We start from the raw sequence: 23,198 nt of genomic DNA on the forward strand, positions 1-23,198 counted from the left end.
TTTATGGATTACCATGCACACAATAGAAGTCGAGATGACATTTTTCTAATGCCTGCGAATGGTTTTGCATTTACAAACATAAAGGGAAAATGGCCACACTTTAAAGAACCTCGTAATCTTAGGCTTTCATTGGTAGTGGATGATGTCAATCCATTTGGAGAGCTGAGATCTATTTACTTAGTGTGGCCTGTTTTTGTTATCAACAATAACATTCCTCCATGGATGCCAATAAAGAGGGAGCACATAATGTTGGCAATGATTGTTCCAGGTATTTTTTTCATTTTATAGTCATGTACATTAAATTATATATATTGTAGTAAAATGGTTATAATAATCATGTAATGTTTTTGTTCATTCAACTAGGTAAGTACCAAGTTAAAGATATGAATATATATATTGAGCCTCTTATCGACGAGTTGTTGGAGTTATGGAATGGTGTCACTATGTATGACGTCTCTTGACCAATAGGACAAAGACAATTTCAATTCCATGCAATGCTTGTATGGACAATTCATGATGCCCCAGGGCTAACACATTTTTGTGGTATGTTATAATGTTCAACTTGCGCACTTTAATAATGTTTAATTTTTTAAAGTATAAATCATAGATTTAAAAAAAAAATCAATTCAATATATATAATTATAAAAATTAACATATTTAATCCAATTATATACGATCTTGCAGGTCTTCAAACAAAGGGAAAATTTGCATGTCCAGTTTGTGGTTCAAAAATGAATTCTCGTCACTCAACAAGTTTAGGAAAGCAGGTGTTTCATGAGTATAGGCACTTCCTCCACAAAAATCATAAGTATCGAACTACTGAAAAACATCTTTTCAATGGGAAAGCAGAGACCACATCAAAACCACGAAGAATGACACCTCGCCTGTGGAAGTTGGAATATAATAGAATTAATCATCAACGTAATGTCATTCAATCTAATTGTTTATCTATCATATACGATATGTTTGGAATTTATATTTTTATATTGTGTTTTGTTTACGCATGTTGTAATTGACGATGATTGTCGTTGTTAACTTTTTAAACTTATATGCTTCATGAAGGTCGTCAAGGCATTAATTACCACCTTCCAAAGGGACTAAAAAGTTATCCCAGACAATTTAGTAGGCTACCCTACTACGAGCAGCTACAAATTGTGCATTTGTTTGATACTATGCATATTCGAAAGAATATAACATAGACGTTATGGAAAATATGCGACAGAGAAAAAATTGTCAAAATTTGTAGTGACATTCAAGAATCCAATCATGCAATGAAAAATGTCATTCAATTAAATAGTGATGGAGACCGAACTAATATAAGTGCCCTTCCTTGGTTATTAATGGAGCAACAAAACAATGCTATAAAAGAGGTCATACGAAAAATTCGTTTTCCCACAGGATTTGTTGCGAACATAAACAATTTCATAACAAAGAAAAGTGAATTTGGGCCAGGGATGAAAACACATGATTGACATACGTTCATTAAGGCAATTCATTTTTTTGTATATTTTCTATATATTTGTATACTGCATGTACTTTTCATTGTATTATGTTTAGTACTAGTTTTGGAAAAACAATGAAAGGATCATTTTATAATTGTTGCAGTATGTTCTACCTCTATCTCTCCCAGACCACTTCGACAGTAATGCCAAGCAAGTTATATATGATTTTGGAAAATACATGAGGTAAGTAGTGTTATTTGTTCAATTTGTTGTATATGTATTATATTTGCCATTTGTTTTACTTGTTATGTAATATATTGTATATTATTTTGTTAATTCTCGTTAATATATTTGCATCTCGAATCACTTGTAGATGGTTGTCATCTAAAGAAATCCATAAAAAAGATATAAAATATTGGAAGATGAAAATTCCTCGTCTAATGTGTGAAATGCAAAAGTGTCTACCTTCAATATTTTTTAATGCACAAGAACACTACCTCATACACCAAGTTGAGGAGATTGAATTGTGTGGACCTGTACACACAAGGTCAATGTGGATGGTTAAGAGACACTAGAAATTTTTGAAGGCTTTGGTTCGACAAAGAGCACATCTTGAGGGTTCTATGGTGGAGGGATATATGGCATACCAGACTATGGTGTACATTATTGAATATCTTCCTAAGTTTGCTACAAAGATCCATGTACATCGCATTTGGGATCCCAACTCCATTAAGAAATTCGAAGGGGAGTACCTGATGGGGAAAGGTAGATTGAGGAAAGTGAGAGATAATTATTGTATGTTCATGGACATTACATTTTACATTTGGTTTTTATATATATTGTATTTAATTAATTCTTAATCTTCAATATACATCAGTTGTAAATTTCTAGTTATTTTTTCTACAGTTGCTCGAGATTGGGATGTACTACATTTGTATGTTGCAAACAATCTTGATTGAACGACGGTATGGATTGAACGATGTCAACAATCTGGTCACGCATTATCATGGGAATGTGTGGCTTCATTGGTTAAAGAAGCTCATCGTAATCGAGATTCCAATGTTACACCAAGGGAAATTGATTTGGCATATGGTCTAAGAGATAAACATGTACGTATAAATATATTAATCACACATATTATTTAATTTGTTTTCAATTGTAATGATGTATATATATATATATATGTTGTTTTTGCATACATTAGACCAAGAATAAATATCTTTATCAACTAGCGATGCAATAATTTTTACATGTTTGACATATTGTACGTGAAACACCACAAGGCTATGCGGTGCAATGGTCATAAATTTCGCATCAAAAAGTTGGATGATACGAAGAAAACTTGTGATTCTGGGATAACTGCAGTATTTCAGGTGACTAATGTTTCATCTAGAAGCGACATACGTCCTTAAGTCTCAGAAAATCGATACTATGGGATTTTGGATGATATACTTGAGTGTGACTTTGGGTCCTTCAAATTAGTTCTTTTCATCGTCCAATGGTACAGGTTATGATTGAATGAAAATGATCCTAACAAAACTGTTATTGAACATGATAATGGATTTACAATGGTCAATACAAGGTCGTTTAAGCGAGCTGGAAATGAGCCCTATGTTCTTCCAAGCCAATGTGAGTAGGTATTTTACTCAGAGGTTCCACATAAACCGGGTTGGTCATTTGTTGTTAGACATGATCCTAGAATAAGGCCAGTAAAGTATAATGTCATGGAAGAAGAAGATACATAAGAACTAGAAGATGATGTACATGATGATCAGGACCAACAGTTAGTTGATGATGTGCCCAACGAAGATGTCAAAGAAGAGGAACGAGATCACGATGATGTAGGAATTAATGTTCATGAAGAAGAAGAAGAAGATGATGATGATGATGACCAATAATCCTTACAATGTCGATTCTGGATCGAAAGATATAGACAAAGAGTTGGATGAAGAAGAAGATCAATGACATGATTTAAATGTATGATGTTGCGATTAGTATATTATCTATTTGATATTGATTTCTTGATATTTTTTGGTGAAATCTAAATGTTGTGATTATATGAGAGGACTTATTTGTAATTATGTGGGAGGACTTTTTCTTTGTGATTATCTTTAGATGTCAAGTCATTTATACTTTTACATTACAAATATTTGCATCATGTTGTGTTCTTGTTGTGACGTATTCACACATCACCCCATTGCAAAAGGGGACCCCTAATTTTTGCTTTATGGGGTTTGTTTTTCTAGGTCTTTTAGGGTTTTGTCTATTAGCCTTTGCATGCTGAGTGTTGCCAAAGGGATCACTAAGATAGCAGGCTCTCTTTTAGCTAAAGGTGAGTTAGTGGATGCTCCGGGTTAGGGTTTCTTTGAAAGTCTTCCTTAGGGTCTTGTTTTTCTCTTGTTGATAATTGTGTCTTGCTTGGTGAGTGAATATCCTCTTTGAAGGTCTGAGTTAGGTCAAGTTGGTGAGTGATGAAGTCTGGAATGTCATCCCGATCTTAAAATGCCCTGAAATTTGGCTGTCTGGAATGTCATCTAAGTCTGGAAAATTGAAGAATCCTCCAAAAACTAGATTTTGCATTATAACTCCTGGAGGTCCGAAACCACTCTCAAACATCCTGACAGTATCTATGAAATATAACTTAAAGTATATCACTTATACTTAAATGTTATAGTCCATATATGAATCCTGATGGAGAGATCAAAATGTCAAATTTTGCTCTTGACCCTCCCAAAGGGTCCAAAGCGAATTTCAATTTTGCTCCTAACCCTTCCAAAGGGTCCAGAGCGAAATTCTCCATAAGACATTCTACTTTGACCCAAACTTAGAACTAACTCATTCCCAAGCATTATTGAGGGCAAAACACTTGTTTGGATGAAGAAATGTGAGAGATAAATCAATATTTGAGCCTAAATATGAATTTCGCTCCTGACCCTTTCAAAGGGTCTAGAGCGAAATTCTTGAATGACCTTATTTTCTCACTTAGACCTTGAAATAAATGCCACTTTGAGAGCAATTTTACTTGATGATGGTAGGAGGAGGCCTAAGAAGTCATATTCAAGCCAAGAAAGGGAGGAAAAAGGTGAGAAATGAGCCCAAGTAGGAATTTTTCTCTTGACCCTTCCAAAGGGTCTAGAGTGAAATTCACATAGCCTTCATTATCTTCCTTGATATGGCCAAGTTTTGGACTTCTAAGGCATGGCTGGAGTGACCTTGGGGTGTTCTAGCCTTTGAAAGGAGGTTTGATGTGATGAAATGGTGAAAGTCAACCTAGAATGAGAATTTCGCTCCTGACCCTTCCAAAGGGTCCAGAGTGAAATTCCCTATAGGTCCTGTCCTTGGCCTTGGTCCAGAGCAAAATCCTCATTTGATCCCCTATTTTGCCTAAGGCATTGAAGGGAGAAGTTTTCAAGCTATTTTGGTGGTAAGTGGACTTGATTGTGGTGAGAAGAAATTGGTTAAATCAAGTTTGAGTGAGTTGAAGAGGAAAGAGGTGTGAAATCAACCCAAAACTTGAATTTCGCTCCTGACCCTTCCAAAGGGTCTAGAGTGAAATTCTTAGAAGACACCCACTTATTCCTTGACTAGACCAAGATTTTAGTTTCTAAGGAATATTGAGAAGGTTTTGACATTTTCTTGCCTTAGGAAGTGAATGGAAGCATCAAAATGTGAAGACTTTGTCCAAGATCAAGAATTTCGCTCCTGACCCTTCTAGAGGGCCCAGAGCGAAATTATTGCGAACACCTTTTTTCCCCTTAGAGGAGGTCAAGTCCTTGGTCTTTATGGCGTGGATGTAAGTAAGATAACATGTTTTTGCCTTTTGAGGTGGTTTGGAGTTGGAGAAATGAAGAATCAAGCCTAGAACATGATTTTCGCTCCTGACCCTTCCTAAGGGTCCAGAGCGAAAATCTCCATGGACCTCATTTTCTTCCTTGTTTGGCCAAGTTCTTAGTGTCCAATGCATGTTGGAGGGTAGATTGGTATGTTCTTGCCTTGAGAGGTAGTTGGACGCATTGAAAGATGAAGATTTTGCCTAGAACAAGAATTTCGCTCCCGACCCTTCCAAAGGGTCCAGAGCGAAATTCTTGATAAACCTCTTTTGCTTCCATGTTTAGGCCCCAAACCTTGTTCCTTGGGAAAAGAGTGGTGTATTTTTACCTTGAAAAGAAGATTGGAGTTGAAAAGATGAAGAGTCAAGCCTCGAGTTCAAATTTCGCTACTGACCCTTCGAGAGGGTCCAGGCCGAAATTTCACAAAACCACTCTTTTCTCTCAATTTTATGCTAAGTCAAGTATGGGCTAGGGTAAATTAAGATGGGAGATGTCTTTAGGCATGAATTTGACTTGTTGGTGATCTTAAAACTTTAAGGAATTGAGTAAAAACATGAATTTCGCTCCTGACCCTTCCGAAGGGTCCAAAGCGAAATTCTTAAAATCACCTATTTTCCCTTCAAAGCAAGTCAAGTCTTTGGTTGTTATGGCTTAGATGGGTGTGAGGTGGTGCGAACTTGCCTTTGAAGATTAATTGAAGTGAGAGGAATGAAGGAATAAGCTCAAAATAAGAAATTCGCTCCTTCGAAGATTAATTGAAGTGAGAGGAATGAAGGAATAAGCTCAAAATAAGAAATTCGCTCCTGACCCTTCCAAAGGGTCAAGAGCGAAATTCCTTAAAACACCCTTTTCCTTTCATTTTTATGCCAAGCTAAGCCTAGACCAAGGTGGGAGAAGTTGGGGGATGCCCCTGGGATTTCCCTTGAATGGATTGTTGCCTCCAAAAATGAAGATTCTAAGCTTGGACAAGGATTTTGCCCCTGACCCTTCCAGAGGGTCCAGGGCGAAATCCCTTATAGGTCCTGTCCCTGGCCATTATTTTTAGTGAAATTATCCTTTTAGCCATTTTTGAGGCCAAGTAAATGTTGTCAAGCAAGTTGAGAGACAGGTCCAAAGGTGAGAAGAAAGTTAGAACAAAGTGAGAGGAGTGGAGTTGAGTGAGGGAGAACAAGCAAAACATGAATTTCGCTCTTGACCCTTCCAAAGGGTCCAGAGCGAAATTCTTCAAATCCATTCTCCTTGGGTGAAGCCAAAACATTGGTTCTTGTGGCATGGTTGAAGTTGGAGTGAGGTATTCTTACCTTGCAAGATGAATTGAGGTAAAGGAAGTGTAAGATCAAGCCTAAAACTAGAAATTCGCTCCTGACCCTTCCAGAGGGTCCAGGGCGAAATTCACAAAAATCTCCTTTTTCTTCCAAATTTGTGCTAGGCCAAGACCGTGATCAAGGTAGATTGGGCTTAAAGATTGCCACAAGAATTCCTTAGAGGGGATTGTGAGTGAAAGAAGTGAGTATTTTGAGCTAAGGGAAGAAATTCGCTCCTGACCCTTCCTAAGGGTCCAGGGCGAAATTCTCAAATTTACCTAACTTTCTCATGATGAAGGTCAAGGCATGGATTCATAGGCTTTGGACAAGAGAAAGATAGCATATGCTTGTCTTGGAGGCACTTTGAACCAATAAAATGATGAAATTTGAGCTTAAACAAGAATTTCGTTCCTGGCCCTTCCAGAGGGTCCAGGGCGAAAATCCCAAATAGGTCCTGTCCTTGGCCAGGGTCTAGGGCGAAATTTTATGGGGCCTGTCCCTGGGAAGGATTTCAAGAGAACTTCATTTTGATAACTCTTATTGATGATTTAAGGTAGAAAATGCTATGTTAAATGAATTTATTATGTATCCTTAATCATCTTTTGGTTTATTTTGCAGATAGAAGAAGACCAGACCAGGGCAAGGACGACCTCTTCCAGTCCATCGTCATCAAGGATGTTCCATAGGCAAAAGGGAAGACTCAAGGTGCTTTGAAGCATTGGAAGACTAGGAGTGTTCAAGGAGTTCAAGTTAGCCTCAACACTTCATTCTTTCACAAGATGACAAAGAAAGGGCTTTGCCAGCACTTCCAGGCGGAGGTGTGCTACTGGAGAAGAAAGACTTGACAATAAGGAAGCTTGGTCAAACAAAGGAAGTACATCATTCATCATGTCAAAAGATAGAAGAGGATCAACCAAGTCACAAGTGTTAGACAAGGTGGCATCCCAGTCATCATTCCTCTGGTCGGATTGGTCCACCTTAGCATGACCAAATTCAATGTTCCTAATTTACCGAAGGCGACACAAACTTTGATGTACCTACCCCTTCTTCTTATTGGTCCTCACTCCTGAAATGTAATTTTCTAATTGGCTAAGGAAGTTTGTTGTAACAAACCCTAATTAGGGTTTCTATCTTGTAATCCTAGCCATTGATTCTATGTCAATCAGAGCCGTCAATTTGCAAAGGGTTCTCTATATAAAGCCCTAGCTCCTCATTTGTAAAGGTTAATAGTTGGTTAATAGATAATAGTCAGAGATTGATTAATAGAGAATAAATAGTAGAATAGAAAATAGAATAGCAATTAGAGTAGATTAGGAAGAGAAGGCAAGAAATTGTTGCCTTGATTGTAAACGAACCCCCTTTTCATTGAAGATATGGTGAAATGTGTCGTTTCTTTGCAATATGCATGGTCTCTTGTTGAATCTTCATTGTAGATGATAAATGATTATATTAAATGAAATAAGTTATTGAATGCACTCGCATGGAATCCCCCTAGTCCAAACCACTAGCCTCTTGCTGACTGTAAGTGCACCTTGCGTGGTCAACTGGCATAGAATGAGCTTAAATCTCAAGTCGTTACATGTCTATTGTTCATGCATTAACTTGAATGATGATTAGTATCTGATGGTATCTGATTTGAATATATTTGAAGCATCCCTTAGAAGATCACACTAAGTTGGTGTGGAATTGTTCAGCTTGATGGTGAGACCCAGCCCAATAGGACTCCACCTAGTCATTCATCCATATTATTGCATTCTAGGTCTTAGAGTAGACTCTCTAAACTCTGTACCTTTTTCCATTTCTTTATCTTCCAACCAGTAGATAGGACTTGAGTTCCAGTAGATCAGATGCTTAAGCAGTCAAATGTAAGTCCCCTTGTGATTCCAGCAAAATCACATCATACCACAAGAACTTATCCACACATAGAGAACCTACATATCAAAACCTTGGAGTTACTCCGACTGATCCTTCAGTGAGATCTTCAGCAGTCAGGAAACTTTGTTCAAGAGAGGATAAGGTACCTTTAGGTATTTTATTATGTGTTTGGTCGTGTACAAAAGACACATCAACAGTTCCCTGCTGAGATATTTATGGAAAATTTAATGGATGAATGATTTTAATGGTTTGTTATGCAATAACATAATGATTCCTATTATGATGTATGATGCACCTGATACTATTTAGTTCATTTAGCTTGAAATGAAACCCATCCAAAAATACACATTCTCCCTTGGAGAAGACAAATTGCATGTCATTAACACAACGATTCATACAATATAGCACAAAAGATATGAGCTAGAAATGAATGTTATTTTTATTGTTTTTCAATATAAAATTGATACAATCATGAAAATATTACAGTGAGTCACCAAAACTGCAAGAAGACTCTTTGCTGTTATATTAAGGTTTCTCTAATGCATACAAATCAAGAGTCTGGAATGCTTCTTCTTGGCCTTGAATTCCCTTTTATAACACAAGGGAGCAAAACAAACCTCAGGCCGAAGAAGACACATGTCAAAATCTAATTGCATTACAAAAAAGACCTAAAGCCTAAGACCTTGACCTCTGTGTGCAACCTGCATTGAATGATGGTGTTTGAAAAGGCATCATCCTGGAAGCTCGAGCTATGGGTCTGCAAAAGATGTTCTCAGGCCAGAAATGAATGTTCTCTTTATTAATTTTCAATATAAAATTGATACATTCATGAAAATATTACAGTGAGTCACCAAAACTGCTAGAAGACTCTTTGTTGCTATGTTAAGGTTTCTCTAATGCATACAAATCAAGAGTCTGGAATCCTTCTTCTTGGTCGTGAATTCTCTTTTATTACACAAGGGAGAAAAACAAGCCTTAGGCCGAAGAAGACACATGTCAAAATCTAACTGCATTACAAAAAAGACCTAAAGCCTAAGACCTTGACCTCTGTGTGCAACTTGCATTGAATGATGGCAGCTGAAAAGGCATCATCCTGGAAGCTCGAGCTGTGGGTTTGCAAAAGATGTTCTCACATCTGTACTTCATATATGCTTTTGTCAGGATCAAAAAATGCAATCTGGCATGCAATGGCGGGTGTCTTGGAGCCTGCTCCTTGTCAGCTGAGTGTTCTAATCATTTTCCCAAAATGAACATCCTGCACAAAACTTTTAGGAGTAGCAAAAATGGAAAGACTATGACTAGTCCTCCTCTTCAAGATGCTCTTCTTCCAAGGAGCAATACTTTTTTATGTAGCGCCTCAATCTCATCAACTGGCCAAGAAAAACCCTTCAGGCTATGCAATTTATTCATAGCTTCCTTTGTTTTGTGGGCAGACACAACTGCTACTCCCAGGGCAAAGCTATGATACATTTACTCTACTTCCATAATTTTATCAACAATATTAAGAAATGTATCTCCTTGGTTTGGATCACCTTCCAAGGATGTCAAGACAACATTTATCACTTCCTGGAAACCCTGTTTCCATTCTTTTAAGCTCTTAAACTGCCCGTCATGTGTCAAAATTGTAGGGACATGCCACTTTTTGAGTCTCTGGAAAGAATCAATCATTCCCATCAATGCTTTCCTTTCCTCCTCTATGTTGGGTAACTCTTTATTCAATAAATTTTAATTTTTCCAAGTTACCCCTACAATCTGAGTTGGCTAAGCCACATTTTTCACTGCTAACATAACCTCCTTCAAGGTTTGACCCTTTGGCAGCCACGTAGCTCTGATTGGTTGAAATAATGCAATGAATTCATCAAGCTAACTCAAGAGATTGGATGTCAAAGAATATGAAGTGTGGACTTCATCCAATTTATCAATGATTTTATTTGAAATTCTCAAAATTGAATCTTTCCTAATTTTAAAATAATTGCTTACAACTTCATCTTTGACCATTTGCATTTCTTTCTTTATCTTCTCAAGCTCCTCAGGTCTAATTCCTCTAGAAGAGTCATCTGCCATCTTCTTTATTTGCTCTTTCAATGCAATGTTCTCAACAAATAATTCATTGTACTTGGTATTCAAAACAACATGCATATCCTTTAGCTTTATATGCTTTTTCTCTAAATCCTCTATTGCTAGCCGAGCAAATTGGACTGCATGCTTGGAAATTGTTACAACCTTTGAAGCAGTAGTGTCCTGTAAGGTCCTTACAATAACATCCCCTATTTTGTGTTTCACCCCTTGCAAAACCATTGGCTTTTTAGTGCTAGGGGCCTTTGACCATAAAGCAAAAGCTTTTGAACTTATATTTACATCGGAGCCACGATCTCCAAACTCTCTAGCAAAATTGGGGTCCTTCTGCCACATGATCTAATCTAACAAGAAAATTCTTTCAAAATTCCACCCTAGGACAAGGAGCACTCCGCTTTTCAATACCATATCTCTGGCCTCTTGAGGAGTGCAATCAAAATTGTTCCTGTCAAAATTGCTGATTTCTTCATCAGACATGTTCTTCAATTTCCCCCTTAGCCAAAACGATCTAAACTCAGGGGTATTAGCAAAATTATCATCCACCATAAAGTTCTTTGAAGCAATAATCCTCTCATCATCTGCTTCTTATATAGGGATTGTGCTTGGGATGAGAGCCCTGTCTAGATCATTGAAAACTTTGACATTTGCATCATCTTGGAATGTTTCCCTTGGAGGAGAAGGTGGTGACACCGAAGTATCAAAATCCTCCTGGATATCTGCAAAGTCAGATATTTTAGCCTTTCCTCTTTCAATCTTCCTAACCTTCTGTGTTGTTACCCCCTCATCCTTTTGTACACCCCCTTTGGAGGACTCTGTAGGTGCTTCCTCAGTCTGAGGCTTGGGAGCTGGATCAATTGGTTTTCCTTTGTATTCCACTCCCTTTTCCTTGGCTTCTCTTCTCTGCAACTCCTCCTTTATTATATCATTTGCCTTTCTTATGAAAGACATTCTAGCAAAATCATCCCTGAAGTGCTGGAAGGAACCTACAAAATTGGGATCCTCTTGTTTCCTTTCCCTTTCAAATTTATTCATGAGGTCCCACTTCTTCCTCCTTTGCTTTGCCTTACGTGGAAGAGCATTCCTAATTAGATCTTCTCTTTCTACAAAAGAATGAAAATACCCCTTTTCTTTCAATTTGTTTACTCTAATCTCATTTATATAGCCTTCGGGGTCAAATGCCTGGCTAGGGAAACCCTCAGCATGTAATTCTTCACCAAAAAATCATGTACCTTCTCCAAGGTCTTACAACCTACACTGAATTCATTGAAAACTATTTTCCTAGGGAGAAATTTTCCCTTTCTATCAGATTTAATTTGCTCCCTCTCCATCCACATAATTTGCCAGATGAATTCAAGGAATTCTAACCTTGGAGAGACAACAATAGGCAATACATGGGGTCCCCGATCACATCAATAAATTCTTATTATTGGACAATTGCCATAAAAGAAGAAATCCCCAAAATTGTGGGTGTATGCACCCTTAGGGTAGACATGTCCATCAGCCCTGCAACTCCTTATTCTCAATATTTTGATTATCTCTTTAGGAAGCCTTGACACTACTACCCCAAGTCTTGTTAAAATGTTCATCACAAAATGGTCAAAGAATACACAATAATCACCAAACTTAGATCATTTGTCCCAAACCTGGGTCCATCTTTGCACCGGCCAAGGGAGACTAGTGTAGGGATCATTTGTCTTTATTCTCAACTCTGGACCCCAATATGCTCTGTTTTGATAAAGAATTAAGTGGCACACGAGAGAATAGTGCAAGAATACCAATAATTCATTTATTGAGGGGTGTTGAATGTTGATGGCCATCATCATAAAATCAATGGGCTATTTGGTGAGCCCACAATCAACTCTAAGGACCTGCCCTAGTGCATAATTGGTTTTAACAAAATAGGGCTCAAAACAGTCAAGCTTGAAGGGCTCCCTTTTAGATGGCAGGATATAATTCCATGAATCTTTGTAAAGTTTCCTCATGAAATGAGGAGCAAGATCCTTCCTATACCTATCCTTTTTGTTCTCATAGTCCCTCTTCAAATTATCCTTGTTTATAATTGTGAGGGCAGACTTATCTAAATCAAAACATTGAATGATAGCCCTAGGAGAGATGTCTAGTAGGACATATCCTTCAGTAGTCCTAACCGCTAGTCTTGGAACATCATATGCCTTTGCTAGCTCCCTTATGAGCATAGGCTCTACAAAAACATTGGGCACCACCAATTTGCCAAGGTTCAGTGTCCAGGGGTTGCACAGTGGGATGGCCTTGTCTCTGTTGCCATAGAATGAATGAAAATGTCTTGGCCCCTTTCCTTGGTGAAGGCATCCCTACACCCCATCTCTTTGTCATTGAAGATAGTCCTCAAATGATCCTACATTGTGGATCCCTCATATAATTCCAGCAGGTCTTGGGATAGGCTCCTAATCTGTCTGGTTGCCCTCTGTGCGATTTCTTCCAATCTCTGTTCAACCTTTTGTTGCAACTCTTTAGGGGTCATCGCAGGAGCAAGAGGAGCAGTAGGTTGCACTGGTGGCTACTCCACCTGAGCTGATGACTCCCCTTTGGATGGCTTCCTAGAGTGCTTTGCAGGTTTGGGGGTCTTTTCTTTTGTTTGAGTAGCCTCTTTGGCTGTCTCTCGAGGGTTTTCTCCTTGTTGGATTGGCTTTTGAGGAATTGGGGCTTCCTCAGCAGATGGATTAAATGGAGCAGGAGCATCATGTGCAGGGGATGGGATTTCAGCATAGGTGGCTTCGGCTAAAGCCTTATAGGTGCTCCTCCTCTTCTTTGGAGTGGGCTTCCTTGTTTTAGGAGTGGGAGAGGGCTCATTTGAAGATTCACTATCAGAAAAGATAGTGATGGTCTTTCAGACGGTTTTTATTTTTCTCTTCATGGCCTTCTCTTTCAAAGGGGACCTAGCTTCGACCTCCTCTGATACTTGCAGGGTGGTTCTAGGGCTTGGTTGCACATAAGGGGCAACTTCAATTTCTTGCACGGGGGGAACCATATCTAGAGGTGTAGCCTCAGTGATGTGAATTGAGGAACTTGCCTTAGTTATGCGGGCTTTCTTGGTAGCAATGGTAGTAGATTGCTCAACAAGGGATGCCATCATAATAATTTGGACTGAATAAAAACTTGGAAAGAAAATGCAAGAGTAAAATCTACTGACTTCTAGGGCACACACACATGCAACTCAAGATATGATTGTAACAGTTTGATAATGCGCACAAGCGAGGAAAAAACACTTATTGGTTTGCTCTTCAACTGAAAATGATGGGAAGAATGCTGAAATTCGCCTTTTTTCTCGCTCTATGCTGCTCTGAAATCTCTCTAGATGCAAGGTAAGAAAGAATGCCACTAAATTTTTAATTTATTGCGACGCCATTAATTCATTCGTGTTGGACAGAAGCAATCTTTGGTGCCAATTTTGAATTTCATTCGTCGATCTAGCAGTTGACGATCAAGATTGCTCGTTGGCCTTCCTTGAATAATGACATGGCATTCTCTAAAAGTTGCTCATGCCAAATTAGAATTTCATACTCCATGGAGCCTCCTCGGCCATCTTAACTTCCTCTATGGGATAAGCTTCTGTTGTAATTTTCCTTTGTTTTACTTATCCCATGGTGTCACTAGCCATTCCTTCTATCTTCGCGAGATAAGAATCTATTTTCTTTCTTTGGAGATATTATCCCACATTGATATTAACCCTTCCTTTCGCCTTTCGCCTGCAATCCCCTTTCTTTGTGTTTTTATCATCAGTGGGATAAGCTTTTGAACTAGCCTTTTCTTATCCCAGAGCATCTTTCTTATCCCCGCAGGGACACACGAGATAAGGCTTTCTCTTATTTCCCCTTCACAATTCTTATCCCACAACGCACCTTTGAGTTTCACCGTTGTTCTGGATCTTTTTTGCCTCACAAGATAAGCCCTTTTACCTTTTTTCTTAAGTATTTTGTTATCCCAAAACTCTTTTCTTATCCCCACAGGGACACTTGGGATAATAAAAGAATTGCATCCTTCATTGATGACTTATCCCACATTGCCTTGTAATGCTATTCTAGTGGCATGAAAATCATGCGGGATAAGACTCCCTTTATATTTAACTCAGCCCTTATCCCACGACCATTTCACAATGTTCCTGGTTCATTGCGGGATAAGCTTTTACCGCTTGTTATTTTCAACCTCTCCTTATCCCGCATTGCTCCTTGCTCGCTTTGTAGTTGTCGCGAGATAAGGACTCTTTTATAATTCTTTCTTTCTTCTTATCTCGAGGGGTTGAAATTCACATTGAAACCACTTGCGGGATAAGGAACAGGGGGCACTTCCTTTTGAAATCTTATCCCACGCGATTGAGTTACTTGGGGTCAGCACTTAAGTGATCATTTAGAACACGTGGAAAACTTCATAGGTTAAGTGGTCATGTGCGGGGCCTTCCTAGGAAATAAAGGACTTAAGGCCCGAGGTTTTTTAGCAATACTTAAGTCCCCTTTGTCACTTTAGAAATTCATATTCTTTGAAGCTCCTTCGGCCATCTTAGCTACCTCCACGGGATAATCCTCTATTGTAGATTTCCTTTGTTTTATTTATCCTACGATGTCATTTACCCCTTCTTCTATCCTTGTGGGATAAGCTTTTATGTGTTTTACCTTGGAAGCCTTATCCTGCGTTGCTCCTAGCTTTTCACCTGCAAGCCCTTTTCCTTTATGTTCCTACCATCTACGGGATAAGCCTTTGAACTAGCTTTGTCTTATCCCGCAGTACTCCTTTTATCCCCACGAGAACATGCGAGATAAGACTTCCTCTTCTTTCCTTTAACACTCTTATCCCGTGGTGCACCTTTGAGTCTTACCCATTGATCTTTCATTCACCTTTGTTGTGGATCTTTGCTCCTCATGGGATAAGCCCTTTTGCCCTTTTCTTAGTTATTTTCTTATCCCGCGACTTTTTCCTTATCCGCGTGGGAACACGCGGGATAAGAAAAGTATAGCATCCTTCTTTGTTGACTTGTCCCGCATTTCCCTGTAATGCTATTATGGTAACTTGGAGACCTTGCGGGATAAGATTTCCCCTTTGTGCCTAAGACAACCCTTATCCCGTGAGCCTCTCATAGTGCTCTTGGATCATTACGGGATAGGCCTCTACTGGTTGTTTCTTTTAGCCACTCCTTATCCCGTGTTGCTACTTTTCTCACCTTGCAGTTATCACAGGATAAGGAATCCTTTGCAATTCTTTCATTCTTCTTATCCCGCGCTACCAGAGCATTGATGCAAATGTATCGCGAAATAAGATGCACTCTTTGGAAACTATCATTTCCTTATCCCGCAAGGTTGAAAATCATATTGAAACACCCAATGGGATAAGGGACAAGAGGCACTTTCTTTGTAAATATTATCCTGCACGACCAAGTCACTTGGGGTCGGCACTTAGGTGATCAATTTTAATTTTTACATATAATTATAATATCCCATAGGTCAATTTGAATTTCAAATTACTCTACAAATCAAAAGACTTCGAAAAACTTCATTCCCACCAAACAGGAGAGGATCAGATTCGCAGACGGTGGTGAATGAAGAGTTCATTCGCGCACAGGAGAGGAGATTCGCAGGCGGAGGAAATTAGTTTACAGGTGAGCAATCACTTAACTTCATCTTATGTGCATTTCACACATAATCATAATTATTTGTTTCCCTTTTTAATGATCTTCTAAGGTTTTTTAGGGACTTGTTCTCGGTATTGCAAGGGTTTGTATGCTTTATGAAGGCTTTGAAGGATGTTCTTTGAATGTTGGGATCATTTGTATGCATGCTTCCTTGGAATCAATGATTTGTCAACTATTGGGCACAAAATTGCCTCATAGATGAAACCATCACACCAATGCCTGTCCCCGCCCAAAATAGCCCTGGCCAAACGCCACATCGCATCCCAAGTGAGCTCATCATAGTAAAAACGTCTCCTGCATTGCTGCTGAAATGTCTCCTTTGCACATAGGTAGATCAACTTAAAGTGATGGACCATTTTCCCTCACTTATCCACCTACATTCATTGCTCGATCTGCCTTCCTATTTAACCTCAGCCTTATGATTTCTTATCCTTATCGAACATCAGGCTTTGTCTAAAAGAGAAAGAAATTTGATATCCCGTGAAAACAAAATCCATCTTTGGATTTGAAGTGTCCTAATCTCTTGCCACCTTCTCCCAAAGTCCCTTCATTCACAGTAATCAGAGCCTTATTTTCGTCTATCATGATCACCTCAGTCACTCTGGATCCAAATTTCTGGCTTGGAATCCAGATCTATACCCTCCCTTAGTCGTACCTATCCAATGCCTTCTTTTTTCTGCCTCCACGAGGCTTCATAGTCATCCACTAGAATCTGTTCCAAATCCTCACTCGGGATTTCCTCGAAAACCTGATCATCCTTTGTCCTTAAATTTTTTTTCCATGTTTGCCATGTAATCTGCAACCATGTTCGCCTCCCTGAAAACATGTCTGACCTCGTAGTCGAGAACTTTATTTAGAGCATCCATAATGTCCCTCAGAATCCTCTGTATTTTCCAATTTGGTGTGGCACCATTCTTAATTGCGTCGATAAGTATATATGCATCACCTTCTAGCAGTATAGAGTTTGAACCCTTCTCTACACATTGTCTGAGTCCTCTAGTAATATAGTAGCTATAGATGGTGCTAGGTAAAGGTATATACGGGCCTATAAGATTGCTACGAAGCAAGGGTCAGGTGTTGAAACAAACAAACCCAATATAGACTCAATTAGTTGCTATGATGGTGATGGAATGCAATGATGGTGATGGAATGCCATGACAGTCAAATTACTATGGATTGTCATGGCATTCCATCACCATGAGAACACATTTCTTTGAGACATTTTTTCAAACAGTTCTCTGCCTTGTTTATGCAAGGTAGTGAACTATTTGATTGACCTTCATATAAGATGTAAGCTAACACAAGATAAATGAATTACATATGCAGGAACCTGAACCCCTTTGACTAGAATCCTGCACAGTCTACATAAAGGCAAGGGGACGATTCTTCTCATGGATTGACAGGTATAAGTCAATACACCCTATAGAAATCATTTATTATTTTCTTGCTTTCTCTTTACACCCATCTTGGAGTGGTTTAATAATAAGCCAGGTTTTAGCAACTATATTTTGTCAAAACTTTGATTTTTTTTCTCACCTAAACCACCTTGACATCCACATGGTATAGCTCATTCCAGATAATCTCATATAAGGGCTCAACAATAGGGAGAATGCTCAAGAATGGTGAATTCTTCAGTGATCCTTGACCTTATCTGGAGCATGAGATAGTAGGACACCTCGAACATACATAAAAACTTGGAAATATGTCTTGATTTTAATGATTTATGACAAACCACAAGTGAAACAGATAAGAAATCGATAACCTAATGACATCTTCTAGCATATACCAGTGCCTTACTCCATTGGGCTTCGAGTTTTTGAAATATCACTGAAACTTGACATAAATTTATCTAATAGCTGATTAAATCTTAAACAATACCGCCTTACAGTAGCATTTCATTTGCAATTTCTTACTCGAACTACTTATCAAATCCTAGTACAAGCTTTATCCCTCTGTAATCTCATTCAAGCATTTTAATTAACCCCTTGGATTAAAGTATGGAATGAAAAATTACATACATCATATCAATGCAACAAGCAAATGAAACCCTTGATTCCATTAACTCAAAAGAAGATAAAATCATACACAAGAGAGTAAGGATTTTGAAATTATATCTGTATTAACTTCAAAAGTTATTTTCTATCAAATAACTGAATACATTTCATTTACAAAAGAACCCATTTGAAATTTGAAATTGATGACTATCTTCTATTTTGCTTTGCAAAATGACATTACAATTCTCTTCTATTTACTCATGACTTCTCAAAAATGGAACCTAATCCTGCAAACTGGACCTACACAAGAGACCATATTCAGAGATTTTGGAACCCTTTCTATTGGCCTTGATTTCTCTTTTAAGAAAATAAGGGAGCAAAAAGCTTGAGGCCAAGAGACACATGTCATCTAGAATGAACAAGCCAAGAAAGCCATACACAATTCTGTTACAAAATATTCCTTAAAACTACCCATACGCTGACACCTATGATAAAATAAAATCACAATTTGTAATTGAACATTGATAGAAACAAAAGTTCTTGAGCTGTGTCATTATCATCCCGATGTCTTCAATCAGATTGTGAGATGCTTCATTCTATCCTACACAACATTTCCCTTCTTGGAAGGGAATCTAGATCCTGGAAAGAAGTAAAATCACCCCCAAACTAGAGGAAGATCTCCAACCTTTATGCCTAGGATCAGAGAAAGTGGAAGGAGAAGCTTATAGGGAAACATAATATGTTGAGGGGTTGCAACTTCTATGTTGTCGCAGAGATGACTGGCTGCCGCTCCCCACTCAAACAAGTCCTTCTTTCATTCCCCTATGGGATCCTTCCTCAAACCCCTTGCCAACTAGTGGCAGAGTAGAAGCAGAGAATGTATCATGAGTGGATTTTTCTGATAAGAAATGGCTTTCACGCCCCCTCTGACAATCCTTCGAACTTTCACAACCCCTCTAACAATAAGCAAACTCACACAAGAGAAAGAACATCCATCCGCCGGTATCAACAAACACACATCAACTCCATGCACGTTACTGCTCAAACATTATCTTCTTTAGTGATGAAAAACCGCTCTTTAGAAAGAAAAGAGGCTTATTTTCTCTTCTACCAACTGAACTACCACCTTATTGTATTTATAATCAAAATCACTTCACTTGGTGATGTCTGTTCATTTAAAAACAATCTTCCTAAATGCTCGCTTCTATCTATTCACCATGCCAGCTGTGAACTAGGGAAATCATGCATGTCAAACCCAGGACACCGTCGAATTCCAACTTTTTCACAAGGAAAATCAATCCACTGCTTTTCTGTCAAGATTCACCTTACATGGATGATCTTTTTTTGATCTTCTCGTCTTGGGACTTTGCAACTTTGCTTCAGAATTCTTTTAAAACACCAGATTATCCTCTTTTAGATCTTCTCAAAGTTCGAAGGGTTGTGAAAGTTTGAAGGATTTTCAGAGGGGGTGTGAAGGCTTTTTTGACTTTATCCCTCCATGAGAATCCCTGACAACAAGCAACCTCTAATTGTACCGAGAAATCCATGATCTTTCATTTCCAACTCAGAGGTTATCCAAATTCTCTTATGCCTCTGAAACTATTGTCCTTGCTTGTCAAATCAATTTTGACTCAATGTAAACCTTTAGAAACCTAGCCTTCTGAAATGAGTCAGCATCCAATCGTCCTACCTTGTCACTATTTTCTCCAAGTTGACAAGCTTGCACTCTATCCGTTCTAACTTCCCGTACATATAATATACCACGCCTTTACAACACCCTTATAAAAATTGTTTGAAACTCTACAGTAGATCCTATCCATCTCGGCAAATCACACGGTCATCGTCGGTCAATCTGACACTGACCTTCCATATGGCAAACAGGTCCAATCCAAAGTATGACTTGGCATAGCCAACTCACCACTTACTTCACCTCAGTCAGCGACCCCACCATCAACTTTTCCTATCACAATAACAATCGATCCTCTCCCAACTATCTCTCTCATTTTATGAAGTGCATGTACCACCAAATAGGTATTTGTCAGATGTGTCTTCCTCGAGCGAGGGAAATTCAGGAAGAGAAGAGGAAAGCGAGACATGTAGTAGATCTAAAAGAGGGAGATCAACTAGAGGTCAAAAGATTAGAAACAAATTCCATAAATGCATGAAATTGTTTCTTGCTCAAGGGGGGTCATGTTCTTACGATGATGAGAGCATGGGCAACATCAAGGTGCCCTTGAGGTACAAACACTTACATAAACAATGGGTACCCAAGGAACTTCCTCCATTAAACACTGATTTTTGTGTTAACGGGAGGATATATCTCATAGCACCATCATCATTACATGGTTTGGGCCTATTTTCTATGGACGATATAAAGGTCTATTACAACAAAGTTGCTGAATTGATGGAGTATGTCGGACCTTGTTACAATTACAAAAGTTGGATGCAGCTGGTTCGATATACACGAAGTATGCATAGGTATGCACTGTCAGCAAATTATATACAACTAAAAGAAATGATCAAATTAAAAGAGTGGCTATGTACATTAACGGAAGGCCAAAAGAAATAGGGAATATTGTAGGTTTTATAAATAGTACACGACCTATGTCAACTTATAGGCAACCCGATTGCATATTTGAGGAACGTGAGGGAAACCATGTATTTGTATGTGTGATAAAATCAATAAGTGTAGGGGAAGAGCTGCTAATCCATTACAATTTGAATCACATGGATACAAACAAAGTTACTATTGTGGGGGTGGTGCGTACTTATATACCATTTAAACCAACCTGCAATTAATGAATCCAATATACCATTTTATTATTAAGTTTTTTTGGTAAGTCTATTGGTTTCATTTCGATAATGTTTTTTTATATTTAATTTTTGTCACAGCGCGACATTGATCCGACACATAGCATAGATCGAGATGTAGCTCCGGGCACTTCTACCGAGTAGATAAACCTCATTGTAATTGTACAAATTAGATACAAACAAAATGTTATATTATTATGTTCTTTTCTTTAGGGTTTTGGATTAATTTTGATAATGTTACTAATATTCTTCTCACAAATGGATGTTCGGGGAAACGTACCTGTAGTATCTAAGAACATCGATATAGAGGTGGAATCACTATTATGCTATGATGACATCGCATATTCCACAAACCCTGCTGAAATGATAAGAAAGACGCAAAGAAAATAAATAAAGAAATTCTTAAATTGTTATTCATAGTCCCTCAAACTTATGAGATACAAGAGAGGGTGAAACAATTGACAGAGAGAGCACAAAACTTGCAAGTAAGCAGTCATGAAATCTTTAATTATAACATAAGTTCATTCATGGTTTATATTTTATACTCTTTTATGTCATGAACTAAAATATGTATGTGTTGTTTTTATAGAAATTTTTGCGTCCTCATGAAGCTAGTGGCCATGATCATGGTACTCCAGGTAGTTCAGGTGATGACCATGTTCTGTGCAGACACCAACTCATATTTTTACATGTTCCTATCCTTCTGTTAATGTGTTATTGCTCTTATATTTATTGTATTGTATATTTAATGTATTAATCTTAAGGTGGTGTTCATGTTCCTGTGCATTCACCACCTCATCCGACCTCATCATCGACACCTATATTGCTGACTGCAATGTTGACAACATGCAACATGCAGTCATCGAGTACTGCACGGACCTGTGCAACAAGAGACACACCTGGGGATGTAGATGCCACTAGTGGTGATATTTTAGCAACATTTCCTGGATCTTCTTGTATTACTTGTACGAGAACGTTGCCAGTCACATTTGTGGTGACCACTTATTTTGTTCCCATAAAGATAGAGAAGGTTCCAGGTATTTTAAAATAATTATTATATATAGTCCAATTGTAATTTACTTATTGATCACTCGTTTTGGACTAATGATCCCATGATTTTTTTGTAGGCAATGATGTTTTTTATAAACATCTAAATGAGATTACATTGGAGATCTTTGGGACCACCATATGTACACGGTGGAATGCCTAAAATCAACAATTAAAAGATGAACTCATAAACCGTTTGGTTATGCTGTTCGGAAATGAAACATTCAACAAAACCAAGGTCCTTTAGAAAGCTGACACATATCTAAAGTATGTGAGGGACCAATATAGAACACATTTAGAGAAGAACAAAAAGTACGAGCGTCCCCCCATGAATCCAGACTAGAGGGAGTGGAAGGACCTGGTTTCAGATGGAAAGGAGAAAGCTGAAAAGAGAAAAGGACATACATCACCAGGTGAAGGAAGGTATGTGATACTATTAACAATGTAATTATGTACTAATTACTCTTTATATTTACATAATCTAACATATTTCAAAATTTTCATAGGTTGTTCGACACATTGAAGGCAACTAAGGAAAGACTAGAAAAGCATGGGAAACACAAACTTGGATTTGGTGGTTATATGAAAGTTGCCACACGAATTGTAAGTATCAATAAATGAAATATCACATTGAAATAATAAATTGCAAACAATTTTTTTTAATCAAACAATAGAAGCAAAATATATGATATTAAACAAAAATGTAGGGCTCTAAATTCAATAGAGTGCCCACAGAAGATGACATGAAAATTGCCTTCTAGCAAGGCTATGGAGCCATGGCTGAACACCTAAGAGAATTGAGTGGGAAAACACAAGATTCCAATGCATCCATCACATAGGTAAATAAGCTAAATGAAAATTATTTAAAATTGAATACTTGAAATAATCTATTTGATGTTAATTTCCAACATAGAGTGATTATATTTGTTTTAAATAAGCAAGAAATGATAACAATGCACATGGCATTGGAATGGAGTTTGTTAAGGGTGGAACACAACCTGCACATGATGAAGGTTGTGGTGTGCATCCCAGTACTGGAGGTATTCATGTGCTATACACTTTTTCTTAATGTAATTATTAATACAATTAAACATCTTTAATTGAAATTGGTGTAGTAATTAATGTAACCTTTTTTGTTTTTATTTTAGAGTATGAAGAGT

General features: G+C 38.0%; 1 long non-coding RNA gene across 1 annotated transcript; it reads left to right on the top strand.

The window, feature by feature from the left end:
* Nucleotides 1-22,170: 22,170 nt before the first annotated feature.
* Nucleotides 22,171-22,833, top strand: LOC131077541 (uncharacterized). The gene is made up of 3 exons (XR_009113601.2): nucleotides 22,171-22,461; nucleotides 22,545-22,641; nucleotides 22,746-22,833. It is a non-coding gene; the product is annotated as an uncharacterized LOC131077541 (long non-coding RNA).
* The last annotated feature ends 365 nt before the right edge of the window (nucleotides 22,834-23,198 follow it).

The sequence above is a fragment of the Cryptomeria japonica genome, chromosome 3 (assembly GCF_030272615.1).
Source record: "Cryptomeria japonica chromosome 3, Sugi_1.0, whole genome shotgun sequence".
Classification (NCBI taxonomy): domain Eukaryota; kingdom Viridiplantae; phylum Streptophyta; class Pinopsida; order Cupressales; family Cupressaceae; genus Cryptomeria; species Cryptomeria japonica.